At 32.5% G+C, this 21,900-nt stretch overlaps 1 long non-coding RNA gene across 1 annotated transcript; it reads right to left on the bottom strand.

Annotated features, from left to right (window-relative positions):
- Positions 1–262: 262 nt before the first annotated feature.
- On the bottom strand, positions 263–5,573 carry LOC148599001 (uncharacterized). Its single transcript, XR_015918608.1, has 4 exons — positions 5,518–5,573; positions 4,424–4,636; positions 2,437–2,834; positions 263–1,962 (listed from the first exon to the last, which is right to left on the bottom strand). It is a non-coding gene; the product is annotated as an uncharacterized LOC148599001 (long non-coding RNA).
- Between the last annotated feature and the right edge of the window lie 16,327 nt (positions 5,574–21,900).

Here is a 21,900-nt window from a genome sequence, read left to right on the forward strand (position 1 = left end):
CCCTTCATATCGTATTATGGTGTGTATAGTATTTATGTATTGTGCACAGTTCAATTTTGAAGGTCTAAACGTGTGAAAAGAAGTTCTTTAGACTTAGGTTGCAGTAAAATTTTGTAAGACAAAAAAATCGATATTTTGCACTTGATCAATTTATTTACCTTGATGTGATATTTCCTATGAACATGTGAAGGGAAGAAACTTGGTTTTTAGTTGTTTCATATTACAGGGGTTGAAATTTTTTTGAGAAGACTCGAGCCCTGGCTTTTTTCATCTTTTGTACACTAAGCCAAACAATGTTTTGTCAAGTCCCAATCGTAAGATATATATATCGTTATCAGCTTTCCGTTTCCGTGTTTTTTTAACCGTGACATTGTAACTGAGCAGCTATATTTTCCTCAAAAGTTTATCTAACTCGAATAATTCAAGCCCTCACCGTCATCAATTCTCTCCGACTCACGAGGTTAATGTAGCGATTGATATAATGACAACAAAATCTTTCAAAAAAGAGTTTTTATTTTTTTACATTTGCCATGCCCGACAGACTTATTTCATTGAAAAACGGCAAGTCCGAGGCTCAATGTTTTTAGTCCCGGGCGTCGGGCTTTAGGAATTTTCAATCCTTGTATTAATTTCTAAACTTGCTTTATAAGAAGGCAATATTGCACAACCATTGTTTGAAACATGTTATAAGTCATTTGAACATGACTTGAAGAAAATATCACTAAAAATTTAATACTTGAAGATGTATTTGATGATTAGATAAAATTTCTTTCAGTAATATTTCACTTCCGGTTTGTTTGTTTACATTACGCAATAACTTTTCATAAACCAAAATCTTTAATTTCGTGGCCAATTTTTATGTATTGATGTATAATACGCACCCCTATGTTCTGAAAATATTTTTTATGTAAAAATGTGCGCATAATACACACCAAAATATGGCATCTTTGTATCTTTGAAATCTATAAGCAGCTGGAGTCTTAACAGAATAAAAACCTGATAGACAGACAGGATGGGCAAAAAGCGTGTAAACAGAAATTTTGGTCTAGCACGTATAACTTAAAAGTTGGTAACTTTGGAAAAAATAGGCAAACATCACGAAATGTAAACTTGATCTGTAATTCATCAGGCTAGACACACATACCAAAAATGAGCTCAATATTTGCAAACTGAAATTTAGTTAATTTTTTCGAAGTTCAAGGGTCATAATTCAAACAAATATCAGTGGAGCAGAATGAAACATTAACTTGATTTGTTACTCATCAAGGAAGACTCACATACCAAAAATGAGCTCAATATCTGCAAGCTTTAACTTAAATTTCCATAGATTCAAGGGCCATAAATTGGAAAAATATCTGCAAAGAGGAACAAAACCTAAAATTAATCTGTAACTTATCAGCATAGACTCACATACCAAAAATCAGCTTCATATCTACAAGCGTTTAGAACAAAAGTGTGGCAAACTTAAATTTGGGTAATTTTTTTTTAAGTTCAAGGCCCATAACTCTGAAAAGAATCATCAAAGCATAATGGAAGGTAAATCTGATCTGTAAATAATCAAGGCTGACTAACGTACCAAAAAATCAGGTCAATATCTGCTAATATTTAGAAAAAAAAAGTGTGGACTGACAAATAGAAATGTAAAATCCCCTTTGGCTAAAGCCGGTAGGGGCATAGAAAAAGCCAAAAAAGCTGCCCTAACTCCAAAACAAACATTCTTTAACTATTTTTGGTTCTATTCTAACATTAAGGTATATCTTAACTTCATGTGGATAGATAGACATACAATAATATAGTTCACGATAAAATATTGGTCAGAAAATAGGTGTACAAAAGAATGATAAAGCATTATCAAACCACTCTGTATAGACAGCCGGGAATACTCATCATGGTTCGTTCCACAATTCTGAGGTTCATCATTGTGCTTGATTGGAGTCTCCTACTGACATGGTTATCATAGGCCTACAAAATAAGATATGGTCAAATTATCATGGTCATTTGTGTTTAGTTCAGATACCAATACTTAATATATAAACATTCAGGTGTTTGTAGATCATTTTATGTTTTCTTTTAAATTAACTATTTAAAAATAAAACTGTTAATTGGATTCAGTATATACTTATAACAACAACATGTTTGTTTGCCTATTAAATTAAATTCATAATGATAACTTGCCGTTTGCCTGCCTATTGTATATAGAGTAGGAAACTCACTCAAATTTTAACCAGTCCGAAATACTATGTTTCAATATATTTACTATCTGGTTATATAAAAATGGGCTGGCGGGCATGCTACTATTTCTAATTCTGTCCTATGCTAAATCTAACTTACCCGTTTGCTTCCCAATTTAAGTTATTATTAAAATAGCCAGTCTCGGGCTGGCGGGCAGGCTACTATTTCTAATTCTGTTGTAATCTAAATCTAAGGATAACTTACCTGTTTGCTTTTCCAATTCAAGTCTGATGTTACTAGTAGTGAACTATTAGTACTAGTGTTGTTGTTATATTTATCAATGAGCTCATCCTCTTGTCTGTCTCACTGTACCCACATCAACGAAGCCTCAACAGCCTCTGATGCATCCTTTGAATGATGGCATCACATTTTTTATCTAGTTTAGCTGCCTTCAGCATATTTTGTTGAAATTTCATATCTAGAAACTTCATACATGTATCTGTCCCATGTGTGTGTATTCTGGCCTAACGCATTTAATGAGATTGTTTGAGCTATTACAATCACTCGGCGTCTGTCCTTGTTAACAACTTTTCAAAACTCCTTGGCTCTGATACTACTGGACCAGTAACAACCAAAGTCAGCCTCTATTAAATACTTTAATTCTGAAAAATTTATAGAGAAGTTTAGTATAAAATATCACTCTCAGAATCTCAGTCAAAAGCTCACCAGAGCTTATGTTTCTTATTGTATACATGTACATGAATATTGCTCAATAGAACTTCATTACAAGTATTTATTTATCTTGTTAATTATTATTAAGGATTCCCTTCCAGAAAATAAAATGTTACCACAAAGAAAAGTGAGCAATCCTGAATATTTCCATAGGCTCCTATACAAAATGAGCCCATAATGATATAAAGTCAGGAAAACCCCTGCTCTTATGATGAAATAAAGTCAAGAAAACCCCTGCCCTTATGATGATATAAAGTCAGGAAAACCCCTGCCCTTATGATGAAATAAAGTCAGGAAAACCCCTGCCCTTATGATGAAATAAAGTCTGTATAAAGGTTCAGCACATGACAAGCAATAATGACATCTTACAACTTCGTTTCTGATCCTAAATGCTATTGAATGCTTTATATACTTTAGATTACACAGAGTTAAGCTGTGTAGATAAAAATATGTACAACTTATCCACATTAGTCTACTGCATCATGACACTCTCCAATATACTTCATAAATTAGGCGGATATTTTTTTTTCTACACAGTTGATACTCCTAGTTCGGAGCACACCATCCGTTCCTAATGTCACAGGGATCTGTTCTTTAAAATTTATTTTTTCAGTTAAAAACGAAAATAATGAATGCTATTGATGTATAGATAGCTCAACCAGGGGTGGGTCCAGATCCAGACCCTTTAAAAGGGAGAGGGGGATTCCACCCAGGTTTCCTCAGAAAAATGATGCTACAAATGTACATGACAACATTTTCAGGGAAAATGTGTCGTACCAACCCCTTCCACCCACCTCTGGATCTGACACTGAGATAACACAAGTGTAGTGGTGTGTAGAAAATGTAGGGAAGCAAAATATAAAATATTAAGACTTATTTTAAAGTTAACACTGAATACTAAACAGAGGTACATGTATAAGTGGTGTGTAGACATTTAATGTAGATGTTGACATCGGCTAGACCCATGTCAACAGAGTTTAATCTAACCACTATGAAAACATTATAAGCCTAATGAAGAGTCAAGCAATGTTCTGAATGTTCAGCTTTGGACCGATAAATTACTAATCGCTAAACATGGTGCTGCAAATCATCTGACTACAGTGCACTAGATATATAGACCAAAATAGGCTAATTGTTCTCAAAACAGAATAAAATAAATGTTTATAGAAAGCACCACGAAGCAGCGTGTGCTCTACAGTTATTACGTGTACTTTCTAAATTTCAGTTAAGGTTCTCCAATATACTAAAGATAAAAAAGTCATGTCCCAGAAGTAACTAAAAGTGACTGTCCTTACATAGAAAATTCATCGCTTTTTTTAAATCAAACAAATAAAAAAAAATATAGGATAAGATTACGTTTCAGTAAAAATAAATTCATCTTTTCTGATAATTTTCAAGTCTTTTTCTATTTTATGTTACATATTTAAAGAAGTGAATGTGGTGTTTTTAAAAACTTAAAAAAGTGTAGGTATGTACGTGTATCTCAGCTGTTCTACTGTTGCTGTTGTAAAGAACCTACCTGCCTTGGAAAAAATTTTAACTCTGATTGTATTATCCATACTGAAGCATAGCTTTTCTAAGACAGGAAAGGCAATCATTTTCTTGTTTGGAATTTGCAGCCGTCGTCTGAACGATGCTGTTTATGTCACATGATATGTGTAAAATATTCCCACCATCCCTGGAGAACTGTAATACTTCCGGTATCTGTACAGATTGATCTGACCAGCCAAAACTGAAATGGATGTTGCTAGAGATGCCCTTAAAGGATACAAAATGTAAAGCATTGCGAAGTGCTATAAAGTTATCGACTATTTTGAGAGCGAGGGGAAAGAGGGGTATGGGGTTGGAATTTTGAGAAAAAAAACTCCCCCATTAACTAACTAGACAGATTTTCAAATAGAAATACTGATTTCGCTTGCTGCTTAAATATAAATAAAAATACTGCACTCGCTAATCAAAAATTTTCATCCGGGTTGACCCCCGCTCCTCTTTATAATGTCCTTTATTATTTTTACAAGTCTCACACAGACAGTACATGTATGGTAAAGCTCAAGGTGGTCGCTGATTTAGGCATTGCTTACTCCATATCATAAAGTAAACAAAATCTAAAATATATAATATATAGTGCACCCAAATAGATGATTCTTAAACACCCATTTTGGTGTCACTTTTCGGAGTGATTCCAGGATATTCCCAAAAATGCCATATAAAATCCTGGAGTGATATTGGTATACTTCCTCCAAAAGGCAATAAAATACTCTCACAGCTGGGAGTTTCTTGTTGCCCTGTTTGAAGTACAACTTACAATTCTGTTTTATCTGTCAGGTGAACATGATAACAATACACAGAGTAATAAAATACTTGAAGGGACTCTGAAATACTAAAAAAAAAGACAATAAATTACTCCCAGATGGAAGAAATTAATATATAAAGTCACACAACCTTGCCATGCCATGGATCGACATGCCTGTGGGCAGCGAGTGTCCCCACTTAGGTTGATACTTCCAGTAAAATGAGTGTCACCTGAAATTAGTTACTAATAAAGGGAACTTAACAAAGTTTGTCGAGATAGGAAGGATACGATGACGATATACCAATAATACAATACTGTACCCAGTGCCCACTGTGCTGGTACTCCATATGACATCCATTTTGAAAACATCATGACTGATGCACACGCGCCAATTTTATACCGGATACAATTTTGCCGAAATACATATTTGAATAAATTTCATTCTTATACCATCTCGATGGATGCTCCCATAGATCATCCATAGTTTGTTTAAAAAAGTAGACTGGTGGACATTTAATGTATGAGGATGTCATATTGAAAATTGTGCTTTCAGCCGCGGACTGTTCGAGTAGTACACACAAAGAAAATCTTTTTTTATTATCTTTTTGCTCTACTTTTTTTCTTTTTACATGTTATTTAAACAAATCATTTTATACATTGTAGATGATAAAGGAGAGGATAACACTTATAGTTATTGCTGTATTACAGTTTTAACGATTTACATGTTGGGTGTGTTTGACATGGGATCTGTACAGATCAAACTTCTTTTATACAGCATCTCAAAATCGGCAATATACATGATTGGTATTTTTTGGATTTTATTCAGCGAAGGACTTTATATTACTAGTACAACTGTGAACACAGACTGGTATTGCCCGAGGGGCAAGTTTAGACGCAGTCTGAAATTATCTAAAGAGCAAACCAAAACGTGGTACTTGACAGCAATTGTTGCGGGAGTTGGGGGCTACCGCTGTGATTTTGCAAGCCCACCTTATTCAAATGCAAAATATCCAATTTTTGCAACCTAAAAGTTCTACGAAAGTTTCATTTAATCCCATTCAGTGCTGTAGGGAGAGTAAAATTAAGATGTGGAAACTCTTCTGCGTAACTGAAGGAAGGATGGACACCTCTCTCACTATAAACCCCACTAAAATTAGGGGTAATATAATTGAGGATATTTCCTCCGCTATACATATTTTTAAAAAGGGTTACTTGTTTTCGGAGTTGTTCTATTTCTCAGAAACTAAGGTTTAGATTTATATATCGTAAGACCAATTATATACATATATATTACAATGCTTTTTCCTGAGGGTGTACTTGCATGGATGTGTTGAACTGTGCTATGTCATGTTACGGATCGATCATTTCGCTTAATGTAGGTTTGTTGCTGTAAATGGACTCTTAAGATTTTTTAGTTGAACAGAAACTAACAGTGTGCTATCTATTAGTTACATCGAATATCTAGGGTATTTCTGTACTGAAATTTTAAATCCTACTACTCTGAAAGAGTATCAAGGGAACCCAGATTCTAGCGGAAAAGAAAGTAACCCAAGGACAAAGACCAGACGTGGAAAACTGACAAACACGACAAAGAACATAAAGTTACTAAAATAATACATACAAAGTTACAAAAGTATGTAAGTAACTCGGACTCCATACTAAAAACTTGGAGCACCAGTACACCAGTAGGGTAAGCGTCCTATGCGTTTCTAGAAATACCCACCGAATGGCTCATAAAAAGTCAAGTCTGGGGTAGACGAAAGAGGAAAGAAAAACTATGACAAGTTTAACAAATCAATTCTCATGGTGTAGATGGATACACAGTAACGATCCACGAGTTCATGATGAAGACCATAAAACTTATGCATTGACAATGAATTTCTATCCTGTAGCAACATAACCCTGTTCCAGAAGTCAAATTGTAAGAAGTATAGTGCGATACACAATATATCGGAAGCAAGCTGCATAGTTATAGATTACATGAAATTACATGTATTAAGACTTTTCTTATATGCATTCTTGTGTAAAAAATCAAAGCAATTAAGTTGGTGCCATTTTCCCTGACATTTTGTACTTTTAGGAGAAAGAACGCAACGAAACTTCTTGCAAGCAATAATTTATTTCAAGCAACAATAGCCTGTGCATTTCGACAGTACTGGCTCTTCAGAGTCTGCAAAAAATTAAATAAAATTAGTGTACAATGATATGTTCTATATCAAATCAATGGGTAAACGTTGGAACAATCAGTGCATGTGTCCACAATCTCTATATCAGTATGCTGTAGTTTTGTGATAAAATTTTGCAAGTTTTGTGTTCATATATTCTCCGTACAGTCTGTGCCGATTGGATTAGTAATATTACTACAAATAATTTAATAATACATAATATATAAATAAAAATAAAAATTGAATTTTATGGTTAAATAAAGCTCAAAATATACTACAATTTAATTAATTGAAAATATGAAAATGCCCGGATTTAACAAACATACCTCTGTACGTAGGACTCTGTCAGAATTAACTTCTACTCAAATAACCTGGTAGCACAATAACTACAGTGTAATTCCTGCAAAATAAACACATCTACACAGTGTATGTCATAAGTTAAATCTTTGTACTTAAAACAATTTTTAAAATTTGTAAAATACGTCCTTTATGACAGCTTCATATGACTGCAGGATTGAACCTAGAAAAAAGTGGGGGCTGCTGCGGGGCAAGTGTGTACATACTATTGTTGATACAGTTGTGAATTTTTATTGCATTAAAACAGGAAGTTTACCGGCATCAATGTGACCTTTTTGGACATTATTTGGTTCAAACCAATCTGAACTTTCCTTCGGAGAAAAAGAATTTCACCAGAACCAATGTGGCCCTTTTTGGCCGTCATTCTGTTCAAATCAGTCTGAACTTTAATAATGTGAAGAATACGCACATTGTGGTACAATTGCAATGAGATCAGTCCAGTTTTACTCGAGTTATCATCCAGACACCAGAAAAAATAATTGTTATTGACCTCTAGTTCTTAATCGGATCATGTCTTACCAACCCCCCAACCCCCCCCCCCCAAAAAAAAAAAAAAAAAATCTCAAAATGATTAATTCACTTGTACCTAGTACCTCAGGAAAATGCTGACTTATAGCCTTTTTGGCCCATCTTTCTTGAAAGGTATAAAACCAAGTGGTATAAAAAATGTACAGCAATATCAGACATTCATTGGTTTATTGATATCAATCAATTATTTAATAACATGTTGATAAATATTTATTGATATCAATAAATGGGGAATAAATTCCACAACGGCTTGTCATACATTCATTTGCTTTTACTTGAGTTACTGGTATATGGTTCAATTCTACAAAATGATTGCTTTTGGCTGTAATGGTTGAGATCATTTCTCCTAAAATCATTACCAACCCAACCTTTATTTTGGATTTGAAAACTTGAGCAACAATCTAGTATTTATATTACATGTAAATATCACAAGAAACTAAGTATCTATGGACATACATTGACAACAGAGAACAGTATATATCAAATCATTTACGTGACAGTATTTTTTTCTAATTAAGTTAAAAAATATAATTAATCAAATTTTATTAAAATTGGTGGAAGAGTTTTCAAGTAATTGTATGTAGTATGAACAAAAGTGATGGTTCTTCAACTTCTATATATCTTGAAAACCATACATAATACATGCTGTAACTACATGTGTGGATAGAAAACCCTGTCTGTTGATAATACAATTGATAGGGAATATAGATGAGGAAATTACAAAAAATTGTCCAATATAATTAGGATAGTCTTCTGTAACTTAAAAAGGTTCTGCTGGACCAAACGAGTAACCAGATTTCTAACATTATATGTACCAGTTGTGCAATAAAGGCTGTTCAGAGCTCTTTTTGTAGATATGTGTACGTAAAGGAAAATTGTACACATGTACAGGGCGGATCCAAGTGAGGGCGTGATGGGTGAAGACCCCCCTTTTCAGTGTCGGATCCAGGGGCAGGTTCAGGTGAGGGTGTAATGGGTGAAGCCCCCTCCTTTTCTTTGTTAGATCCATAGGTAGGTCCAGGTGAGGGTGTAATGGGTGAAGCCCCCCCTTTTCAGTGTTGGATCCAGGGGCAAGTTCAGGTAAGGGTGTAATGGGTGAAGCCCTCCCCTCTCAGTGTTGGATCCAGATGCATGGTGCATTGGGTCCACACCCATCCCTTTTATTGGAAAGTTTGTCATTTTCTTGTGTAAAATTGACAAAAATAGAAAATAATGTCTTAGCAACTACGTTTGTCTGAAGAACCCGGGCTGGTACCCCTCATTTTCAAAGTATCCAGATCGCCCGAGCTTTTTAAAGAAAAAAACCAAAACAATCGTAATCTGCTAAATATTGTATTAAATATGGCAATTTATCATATTTATTCATTAAACATGTCATAATTTGGTTTCCTTTCATACCCCCTTCATAAAATCCAAGACCTGCTCCTGAAAAAAGAATTTTTGTAGAAAAATTGGAAAAATACATCTGTCTGCTAATATACCTGATAAGCTTAGAACCTTACATTATTTTACATTTGTTTCAGTTTTTATATCATTTGAAGCCCAAGTAAAGGCTAACTTTGAATATCTGACACAATTGCACTTTAGCAAGCTCTATATAGGTCTGGTTTAAAATGATCTGAAGTGGCACTGTAAGCTTTAAAACCGCTTCTTATTGTTTATATTGTACATTTGATATATGTAGACCACTTTATGTGTGAACTTTTTTGATTTAAGCTACTGTCAGCATCATAATTTGAGTTTTCATTTGTGTACCACTATGACTGGTCTGAAAGTGCACTGACAAAGGCCATACATGCATATATAAAAATACAATTTTTGGCCTTAAAAGCAGCTAAAACTTGAGTAAATTGAACTTCATTGCATCAAATACACATAATATGATGCAACCAATGTAGAAAATCACAAAAGTATTGCATTTAAAAAATAGAATGGACATTTTAGGGGGCCTTATTGCACTTGAAAATTGTGGTCTCGTGCCCTCATATACCAAACATCATTTAAATATCTGGAAGCCTTTAGAAGAAAAGAGTGGAAAACTTTACACTCACAGAAACTTAAAATTCAGGATCACAATATCCAATAAAATCTAGGGATACAAACCACCGGCCCCTCTTCTTTTCTATAGTGCAAGACTCATAGGTTGTGTCAATCATGGCATGGGTCAGTACATACTTGAGACTTTAAATCTGGTAGTTACAGATTCTCCACTACGGCAGCAGCATATTGATATAATTAATATTGCCAACTGGCAGTATGGGATTCAGAATAATGTGGCTGACTGGGTGACATAAACATGCCTTTCAGTGGTTTGTTGATATTAATAATTCTGTCTAGTGTATTACAAATTAGGGTCTGTTTGATTGGTCAATCATACTTGTACTGAAATGCTAAATATTCCTGCCTACGATCAATTCCAAGTTTGGTAACATGATGTCAAATCCAATGTCATATGATATGTTGACCCCCCCCCCAAAATATTGACCTTGGGGTCTAACTATACATTTTTAGCAGTCGTGTAAAAGCTCTATAACCCTTGCAATTTCACTTGTTAGGCTACATGGGGTATAATGGCATAAAGCCAACTCGGATCAGAGAAGAGAACAGATGAAAATAATGGTAATTCAATCCATGACAGGATTGTTTCTTTATGTTGTATATTTTCTTCATCACAAGATATTGTGTCCTAACAAATTTGGTAATCAATAGTGTAAAAAACCTATATTTAAAGATTGGACTTGTTCGCCATGATTCTTCTGTAGTTACTTGAGTTGGTCTGTATCTATACAGTAACACATGTTGACCTGGTGATACATGCACATACTGACAGATCCAAAGTGACCATACCACTTTATAATTGAGAAAAAATCTGTGAATATTTACTGGTTAAAAAGAGTGAAAAAATATACAATTTAATATATTTTATTGCTAAGACAAGTATAGTTAACATAACAAAGCATGTAAAATATACGGAATGAAATACAGTAAAATGCATGCAGTTGTTTACAAATGTAACATATAATTGCTATACAATACACTACACTATTGCAAAGGAAGATAGAACAGGTCAACCAGATCTATATACACAGATGTGTAAAGTTACACTTACTTTATACCAAATCTTTCTGAAAGTACAGGCTTCTTAAAAGAATTTTGTGCAGCTATTTCATAATAATAAAGAATATCAAAAATTAATTATCTTTTAATAACCAATTGCAATAAAATGTTCTTTTTTTGAAACCTGATCTAACTCATGAGAATTCATGTGAAACACAAAACCCAACTGAAGTCTACATGTCATGAAACTGCTACAATACTCCATTGAAAAAAACCTTACAAAATATATATAAATCAAAAGTTTTTTTTAAAAAACTACCAGCAGTTATGCATACAATTGATGCAGATGGAACAAGGAAAGTAAACAATGGTTCAAATTTTCCAGTCACCCCATTTAACTGCTAAATGGCTGCTTTGTCAGTAAGTACAAACAATAGGGAAATGAAGTCAAAATGGAGCTGGAATGCAACTGTAGTAGAAAAACAGAAATTTAAGTAAATGATGGCTGTTTTCATCTAAATTTCAATTATATTAATACAGATTTTGAGCAGATTTTTTAATCGCCTATACAAGTTTAAGTCCAACAACAGAAACAACCAAAGAATTTTTTTTTGTTTTTTTTGGTATTTAATTTCTGTAAAGAGAAGTTCATTTATTTGTTTTCCTTTTTACTTTTTAAAATTTTTTTTTTACAGTTTATAATTTTTGTTAGATAAGAAACTTAAAAACCTTTAACTTTAACTTTTTCTTTTTTTCTTTTAGCTTTCATTTTTTGTTAGAGAATTTTTTTATTTCTTTTCTTTTTGTTTCTTTTTAATTTTTAGCTTTAAAGCCTTTTATTTATATATAGTGGTCTAGGGTGCTGGACTTTGTGCAGCAGTTTTGCAATAGATGCCACAGCGGTTCAAGTTTGAGTCCCATGGAGGGAACGACCGAAAATCTTTAGTTTTTAGTATCTAATTTTTTGTTAGAAAAGTATTTTATTTTTTTTACTTGTTTTCCACCAACACTTTTTTTACTCTTTTTCATTTTTGTTAGAAAAGGTTTTTTTTTGTTTTTTTGTTTTCCTTTTTATTTACTTTTTTTTCAGTTTTTAATTTTTGTTAGATAAGAAACTGTCTTTAAAGCTTTTAATTTACATATATATATTTTTCTTTCATCTTTGTGCTTTTTTTTCTATATTTTTGTTAAATTTTGAAAGGAGGGTCTTGGTTTTTTTTCTATTTCCATGGAGGAGTGTCAAAATGAACTGAGAATATTTCAAAAGCTTCTTATCAAAAAATGTTTTTTTTAGTACTTCTTAATTATTTTTTTTTTTAGTTTTTCTATTTTTGTTAGATACAAAACTGATTTGAAAGCCTTTCATTTTTGTTATTTCTTTTTTTCATTTTGATAAAAGAACTTTCAAAAGCTTAATTTTTTTTTCAGTTTTTTTTTCAATTTTGTTAGGGAAGTTTTTTACATTTTTGTTCCCTTTTTACTTATTTTTTTTAATTTTAATTTATTTTTTTTTTCTACAGTTTTTAATTTTTGTTAGATAAGAAACTGACTTAAAAACTTTTAACTCTAACTTTTTCTTTTAGTTTTTATTTTTTGTAAGAGAAGTTCTTTCTTTTACTTTTTTTCCTTTTTAATTTTTAGTCTTAAAGCCTTTTATTTATATATAGTGGTCTAGGGCGTTGGACTAGTCGGTGTTGCCATAGATCCCACAGTGGTACAAGTTTGAGTCCCGCTAAGGGAACAACCCAATTTTTTTTGTTTTTTAGTATTTAATTTTTGTTAGAGAAGTTTTTTTATTTTTTTAATTTTTTTTCCTTTTTACTTTTTTTTACTGTTTTCAATTTTTGTTAGAAAAGTTTTTCTTTTTTCTTTGTTTTCTCTTATTTATTTATTTTTTTTTTCAGTTTTTAAATTTTGTTAGATAAGAAACTGTCTTTAAAGCCTTTAATTTATATATAATTCATTCTTTAATTTTTGTCCTTTTTTTCTATATTTTTGTTAAATTTTGGAAGGAGAGTCTTGAAGGAAACGTCTAGGGCGCAGTAGAGTTGGTGTTGCCATAGATGTCACAGTGGTACATGTTTGAGTTCCGCGGAGGGAACAACCGAAATTTCTTTTTTGGTTTATACTATTTAATTTTTGTTAGAGAAGTTTTTTGTTATTTTCCTTTTTCCTTTTTTTTTAATGGTATTTAATTTTTGTTAGAAAAGATTTTCTTTTTTTTTCTTTTTTTCCTTATTTATTTATTTTGTTTTCTGTTTTTTGTTTTGTTAGATAAGAAACTGTCTTTAAAGCCTTTAATTTATATACAATTTATTCTTTAGTTTTTGTCCTTTTTTCTATATTTTTGTTGAATTTTGGAAGGAGGGTCATGATTTTTTTCTACTTCCATGGAGGAGTGTCAAAACAAACTGAGAACATTTTAAAAGCTTTTTATCTAAAAATTATTCTTTTTCAGTATTTCTTAATTTATTTTTTTTTAATTTTTGTTAGATACAAATCTGACTTGAAAGCCTTTCATTTTGTTATTTTTTTTTTCATTTTGACAAAAAAAAACTTTCAAAAGCTTATATCTTTTTTAGTTTTAAAAAATTTTGTTGGAGAAGTTTTTTTAATTTTTTTTTCAATTGTTAATTTTTGTTAGATAAGAAACTGTTTTTAAAGCCTTGACGTTGAAAAATAAAGGAAAACATTTCTTGCCAAGAAGGAAACGTCCTGAAAAATTAACTATACAAGATCAAAAGTATAAAAATTATTCAAGTTCTGGAAAAAGGTCTTTTTGTAAACAATTTAGGTGAGTCTAAAAAGTGGATGTGCATAAGACAAGATCATTCTTTATCTAACAAAAAATATTGTCTTATTTTCAATTTTTTAGGTACGCCTATAGATAGACATGCATGAAGCAAAATCGCAAGATGATGCTTTCGAACGAAGACAAGAATCTAACAACACTAATCTGCTATCCCTTATGTACCAGATTATCCGAGTGGTAGTAACATAAAGACAACAGAGCCACACCAAACATACATACTTCCTTCATAGGGGCACTGAGGTCAACACCCCAACAGAGTTACAAAACATTGGCACGTGTGGTTTCTGAGAAGTTGATCTTAGAAAAATGAAAATCAAATGATTAAATAAACAACGGTAGCCAATTCATTTGATCAAATGTACCCAGAAATGTATCATTTTTACGTACATAATTCCTGCCTTCTATGATAAAAATCATCTGAGTTGTGTAGTTAAACAAAATGTTAAAAAAATTACAGGCAGTTGATGCATAATGCAGCCAAAATCTCAATTATAAAAGGTTCAGCTTACAAGTGAAAGAGGAAGAGCTACATGAGCAATGACCAAAGAGAAATGATAAATAGATATTGACATAAGTAGTTTGGCCATAATTGACTTCAAGCAAAATGCGTACCCCGTTTTTCTTAATTAGTAAAGTAAAACAGTGTTATGGTGTAAATCGGCCACACCGGACCCAAATCGGACCCTAAAACTACATTATTAGTAATCTCAGGGTAAAACATGAGCAGTGGAAGATCAATGGGTTACTTAACACTGACTGACTTCACTTAATTAAAACCAAAAAGCTCCAATTCTTTTGAGGTATAATCTTAAAATCAGTTGTGGTCAAACTCCTTCGTAAATAAATATTTATCTACCACCTTCAATTTTTTAACAGATATAGTCTGACTGTAATTTTTTTTCACATATTGTTTAACTAGGTCTAAAAAAAACATTGTAACAAATAGTCATGTGTCCCCTGCTGCCACAAAAAAAAGTTTAAGTTCCAAAACCCAATATCTCTCAATCCTACAAAATTTGAACAAAATCCATAGGGAGGTTTCTGAGGAGTTGCCTCCACAATGTGTCCACATAGTGTAGAATGTATACATTTAATGAAGTCCCATAAATTCTGCAAATTCTGTCAATTCAAAATAGGGGGGAATATGAACAACTACATTTGGTGACTAACAATTCCACAAAATTTGAACAAAATCTGTAGAGCGGTTTCTGAGGAGTTGCCTTCACAAAGAGTCCACATAGTATAGAATGCTAAAATTCAACTAAGTCCCAAAAATTCTAAAAATTTTGTCAATTCAAAATAGGGGGAATATGATCAACTACATATGGTGACTAACAATCCCACAAAATTTGAACAAAATTTGTATAGTGGTGTCCAAGGAGTTGCATCCATAAAGTTTTCCTACGGTGAAATATGTATAAATTCAACAAAGACCAAGTACCTCTGTAAATTTTGTCTACTCAAAATAAGGGACAATATGATCAACTACATATGGTGATCAACAATCTTACAAAATTTGAACAAAATCTGTAGGGAGTTGTCCGAGGATCTGCATCCACAAAGACTTCCTATAGTGAAATATGTATTATGTCAACAAAGTCCCATAACTTCTCTAAATTTTCTCAGTTTAAAAAAGGGGGCAATAAGATCAACTATGTATGGTGACTAACAATCCTACAAAATTTGAACAAAATCTGTAGAGCCATTTCAGAAGTTTCTCCACAAATAGATCCTATAGTACAGTATGTACAAATTCAACAAAGTCCCATAATTTCTATCAAATATGTTGTATCATAATAGCTGTGCAATACGACTAATTTCAAATGGTGGCTAACAATCCCACAAAGTTTGAACAAAATGCAACAGCGGTTTCCGAGTAGAAAAGTCCACAAGTGTGACCAGACAGACAGACGCATGGACAGACACCCATATTTTTATGTACCGTTCTATAAAGCAGCAGGGGACAAATATCACCCGGAGTTCCAGCCCAGGGAGTTACTCAAAATTTTTTATCATACCCTCCCCAAAAGTATCTTAATTTTTTTACAACCCCTTAAAATTCCAAAATCAATAAAATGTTGCACCCTTCATCATGCTAAGAATACCCCCAACTCAACCATTTCAGTCAAAGGTAGGAAAGAGAGATACATGTACAAGTCTGCTGAAGCAATATACCAAATATCTAAGCATTCCTTCAAACAGAAGCTGAGCAAACTGTTATGAAAATCTCCATTATGTACATGTACCACTTGAAAAAATTCCAAGTTGATCAGTAACCAGGAAGTAGATGCGAGTTGAACCTAAAAAGGGATAAACAATACAGGTCATCATGCAGAAGCAATATACTAAATACCTAAGCATTCCTTCTAATAGAAGCTGAGAAAACTGTTACGAAAATGTCTGTTATGTACTCCCGAGAAATTACTTAGTTGCTTGGTTAACAGGAAGTGGATGAGTGAGGAACCTGAAAAGGGGTGACAATGCAAAAGTTATATACCAAATATCTAAGCATTCCCTTCAGTAAAAGCTGAGAATTCTGTTACAAAATCTTTCATTAAGTATCACCTGAAAAAGGTAAACAGGAAGTGTATGAGCAAGGAACCTGACAAGGGGAGGCACAGTACAAGTCATCATGCAGAAGCAATATATCCTATATCTAAGCATTCCCTCCAATAGAAGCCGAGAAATATGTTACTAAAAGTGTAACAAACAGATGGACAGACGGACAAGTTGATTGCTATGAACCCCCATGCTCCCACCCTTATGAGTAGGGGTATAAAAAATTTGGCCCTAAAATAGTCCTAGCCTATTATGGCATTTCTAGGTATCCCCCCACCCCCCTGGGGTTTTTTCATAACCCATCGACCCTGTTTTTTTTTTACCCCACTTAGTTGATTTTTATTATAGTTTTCAGAATAATGAGTCTCTACAAATGATACATTTCTGGTTCCATTTGATCAAACAAATTGATTGAAATCGTTTATCCAATCTTCCAATTTTCATTTTTCTAAGATTAACCTCTGAAACCAGAGGTGCCAGTGTTTTGAAACTCTATTGAGATGTTAATCTCAGTGCTCCTTACAAAGGATGCATGCATGTATGGTGCGACTCAGTTGCCAATACATTACTACCATTCAGTGATTTCCCAGTACTGCAGGGATAGCAGATTCAGTGTTGCTAGATTTCTGCCTTCTATGAAAAGCACCTTCCTGTGATCTTGCTTCATACATGTCTTCTTTAAAGGCTTACCTAAAAGTAAATATAAGACAATTACTTTTGATAGATACAGAATTTTCATTCATTCTTTTGTTCCCATTTTGTTATTTTTAAATACTTTTTTATTTTTATTAAGAATCGTTTTTTAAGCTTTTTATTTTTTTTAAATTTTTTGATAAAGAACTGTGTTTTAAGCTTTTAATTTTTTTTCCTTTTTTTATCTTTCTTATTTTTTATTTTTTATTAGATAAAGCACTATCTTTCAAAGTTTCTAAATAAATTTTCTTGTTTTTAATTTATTTAATTTCTTTTTATATAAAGAATAGTCTTTAAAGCTTTTATTTTTTTTCCTTTTAAACATTTTCATTATTTAAAAAAATTGTTAGATAAAACATGTTCTTTCAAGCCATAGTTTATGCACTTTTTCTATGCTTTCAAAAAGGATTCCTGTTAATGACATGGCCTAGAGTTGTAAGAGAAATGAATGCAATTGCGTCTTTCGGAGAGGGAGAGAAAAAATCACTTGTTTCCAGTAAAGAATTGTATTGTAGTGAGAATCAAAGTTATGTCTATTGTATGAGTAGAAAGGACATAATAAACACAGAAGGGGAATGAATGAGATTGGTTGTTTCAAAAATTAACATATTTTTGTAAATTTGACACACATTCATCAGTTTAAGAGAGGTTGGTCCCCTTCGGTCAAATAAAGTAAAAAAAGCTCATGTTTTGTATCAAGAAACCCCACATTTCTTTATGGTTTAAAAAAAATACTAGGATACCCTACCTAAGATTGGGGGGATGGGATCTTGGGAAAATGTTAGTATTTTGACTCACTTTTCAAAATATATTTTGATCACAGAGGACATCAATTAACAGAGAAGGCTCAATAACATTTGTCAGTTAAGTACATGTAATATAAACCTGATCATCGCATCATTCATAGAATGTGTTAATTAAAGATTTTTGAAGATAAAAACTTTGAGTTCATTCAAATGAAATCTTATTTTTAGAAATGATTAAAATTTAAATCAGAAAGAACGAAAAGTGAAGTGTTATTTTTTTTGTTTTTTTTAAAGTCAAAGGCACAAAACAGAAAGAAAAAAACAAAATAAAAAACAAACAAAAAAGGCAAAAAAAAACTAAAAAAAGGATTGATCATTTAAACTGTACACTCTCATACATAAAATTAGCTCAACATCTGTATATATACTTAAGTAAAGAAATGATAACAATCTACAGAATTTTATGTACACTAGAACTGTTGACCTGTAGCATATAAAATAATTTCAACATAAAGTCAGTTGTGGTGCTAGGTAAATCCCCATACATACAAAAAGTTCATACCAGACAGAACTTAAAACTGCTTTCAACGTATTTCCCATCTATGTAAAGCCAGATGCCAAATTTGAAATCAATTGATCCATGTTTGTAAACTGAGTGGGTGTATAACACCTGCAGTCATATAACAGTAAGCCATGTAAATGTTCGAAGAACAGATGGACAGACTTATGGACACAGTGCATTCCAAAAAATCTATAAGCTGTTCCATGATCAAGGTCTGAATGTTCCCAACTCATGTATAGATGAAGCAGGGAAAGTATAACTACCTTAGATGTTTAAGACCTGAAGAACATTTAAGAATGTAGACTTAGGGTAAGGGACATAACTCTGGAAATCTGTGATACGCTTGTATGATATTCAATTTCACCAACACTTATCAAGCTTTCATTTGAAACAGAATGAAATCAGTCCTAGTTACTTTGATGCTATTAACATTAATAGTGTGAAGATTTATCTGGAATCATTAAAACTCTTGGTATTATTGCAATTTCAGACTTGATTACTAATTTGTTTTTGGTAATTGAAATATAAAGCAAAAATAAAGAAAAAATCAAGGTACATATACTGAAGATAAAACAATACACACAGGAACCCTATAAATACTGAACATCCTAACAATTACTGGTCCTAACAATAACTTTTTTTAAAATCTGGTATGAAAATAAAAGGGTAAAGGAAATGATCCTTGAAAAAGATATATATTACTCTCATGTAATATAAAGGAAAATGTCAATATAAAAACAGGAAACTAGATCTACAATATAAGAAAAGATCAAATTATAACAACCCAAAGAAAAGGTCATATTGATTATAGCAATGATCTAGAACAATCTGCTACAGTGAAATCTGTTTGTAAAACATACAAACCCCTTTTGGACATCAATATTGGTTGAATAAATTGTTTGGTTTTAACAAAGCTTCAAGATGCAGGCATGATTTTAATAAGCCAAAAAAAAATAAAATTGAAATTTGACAAAATTGGAAATAAATATACAGTAAGAAAATAAAATCAGAATGTGAAAAAAAAAACAATCATGTCTGTTGATGTAAAGGGAGATCAAAGAGTGTTGAATTTAAACAGGTTTTAGGATTATTCAGGGTTTGTTTTAGACAGGTTCCACTACAATTTCTGGGCTGGAAACAATGTAGCTGATTATGGTCAGTTCTGTGATATAGCCGAAAACCAAAGAACTTATAACACAGCATACAAATACATAAACATTAATTAAATATTGGAAAATCCTAATGCATTTACAAAATGGATGAATATGTGTGCTTACACAAAAATACCTGACAGCAATAAATACATAACAGTCCGTGAATATTCAAGATCCTCCTTTTTTCTCAGCTGCATAATTATCTTGGACGCTGACTTACTAGTATCTGTAACTATGAAATATTTCTCCTGGAATTGGCAAATGTCATCATTAAACTCTGGAAAGTTCTTTTCTAATAGCTTTGTCACATTTGGTTCAAGGCCGTTACATCATGTCCTACACAGACCTGGACAAAAATCTGAAAGTAAAAAAATTTTTAGGTGCAACAGTTTATTCAAAGATCATTGTAGTCTTATTTTATTTTTCTATTTTATTAATCTGTAACCTCTAACAGTAAGACCACATACAAAATATAAAATCAAATGGTAAAAGCATTGCCAAAAAAAAAAGTGCAGAAAAATGTAAATTCAATGAAAGTCCAAGGGCCATAACTGTTTTAAAAAATCATTCAACCATAACCAAAGTAGAAATAAACATAAGGCTACATACCAAAAACAAACTTATTTGGTAGGAGCATAAAAAAAAGTGTGTAGAACGTGGACGGACAGATGTCGCGGGGGACAGTAAAAAATTTGAATCAGCAGAATGTCATGATAAATTAATAAACCCTAGTGAGCGTGCTCAATTACCCCACGCATCCCCATATTGGATACTCAAGTAAATTTGTTTGTAAGAGAAATACATGTAGAAGGACCCCCGATACAAAATGAATAAGAAAGTTTTTTCAGGCAGTAGAAAAGATTGCAACAAAATAAAATTAAAAAAAGATTCTTGAAAATGATTTTTAAAGGCATTAGAAAAGATTACGACAAAATAAAATTAAAAAACGATTTTTGATAAAGTAAACAATGACAACAGAGGACTGCAACAGACACAAAGTGATAGCAATACGTCGCACTGACCTTCGTCCAGGGTGAGCTTAAAATGAATCATGTTAATATCTGCAAGTGTTTAGAAAAAAGGGCAGGAAATCTGTCAATTTTGCCTAGTTTAAGACCAGTAATTTCTGTAAAAATCATCTGAGCATAACAAAGGTTAAATGTGACCTGTAACTTATCATAGTGAACTTATATACCAAAAATCATGTGAATATCTGGAAGCGTTTAGAAAAAAAATTCTGGAAAACCATCATTTCTGTGAATTTTGCTCGGTTTGAGGCCCATAATTATGATAAAAATCATTGTAGCAGAATGAAAGTTTCATTTAACCTTTAACTTATCACAGTGAACACTCCACACATTGATGTACACCCAAACAGAGTGGAGAAACGCTCTCGGACTTACATGGGGTCTGGAAATAGGCCTGAGCATCAACAGAGCAGCCCAGCGGCTAGTAGGACCAACTCCGAGTGCTTTGGTAAGCTATCACGATGGCTGGGTTCCGCTACCTCCAACTTCTAACAGACATTTACTAACAGAATCCCTATAAGGAGCGGTCGTGCAAAATCCATAAGGATAGTCAAGACCGTAAAAACCACCAATCATCATCATCATGGTGAACTCATATACCAAAAATCATTTCAATATCTGCAAGCATTAAAAAAAAGTCCCAGAAAACAGAAGATGGACTGATGGTTGGACAGGTCCAAAACATACCCTCCGCTACTTCTTTGTGTGGGGTATAATAAACAACATCTCCTAATATTGTTTTATTCATTTGAGGTGTATATCTCTCACCTAGAAATGAAACTATACAATGTATATAAGAATGAGGTTAACTTATTTGTTGTATGAATTTTTTTTTTAAATTGACCCCCTATCATACTGCCATCTTGGCATCCTTTTTCTTGAGTAAGAAATGATTTCAGGGATATTACAAATACACCAGCAGCAACAAATGTAGAGCACATCTTGAACTACAAGTATAAATAATTTAGTAAGTTCCTTCAATGATCTTGAATCATCTCTTGATTTGATTAAAATAAAGGTGAAGCCTGGGTACAAAGAAGAA

The sequence above is a fragment of the Perna viridis genome, chromosome 14, assembly GCF_037379345.1.
Source record: "Perna viridis isolate PV_CMFRI_1.1 ecotype Kerala chromosome 14, ASM3737934v1, whole genome shotgun sequence".
Lineage (NCBI taxonomy): Eukaryota > Metazoa > Mollusca > Bivalvia > Mytilida > Mytilidae > Perna > Perna viridis.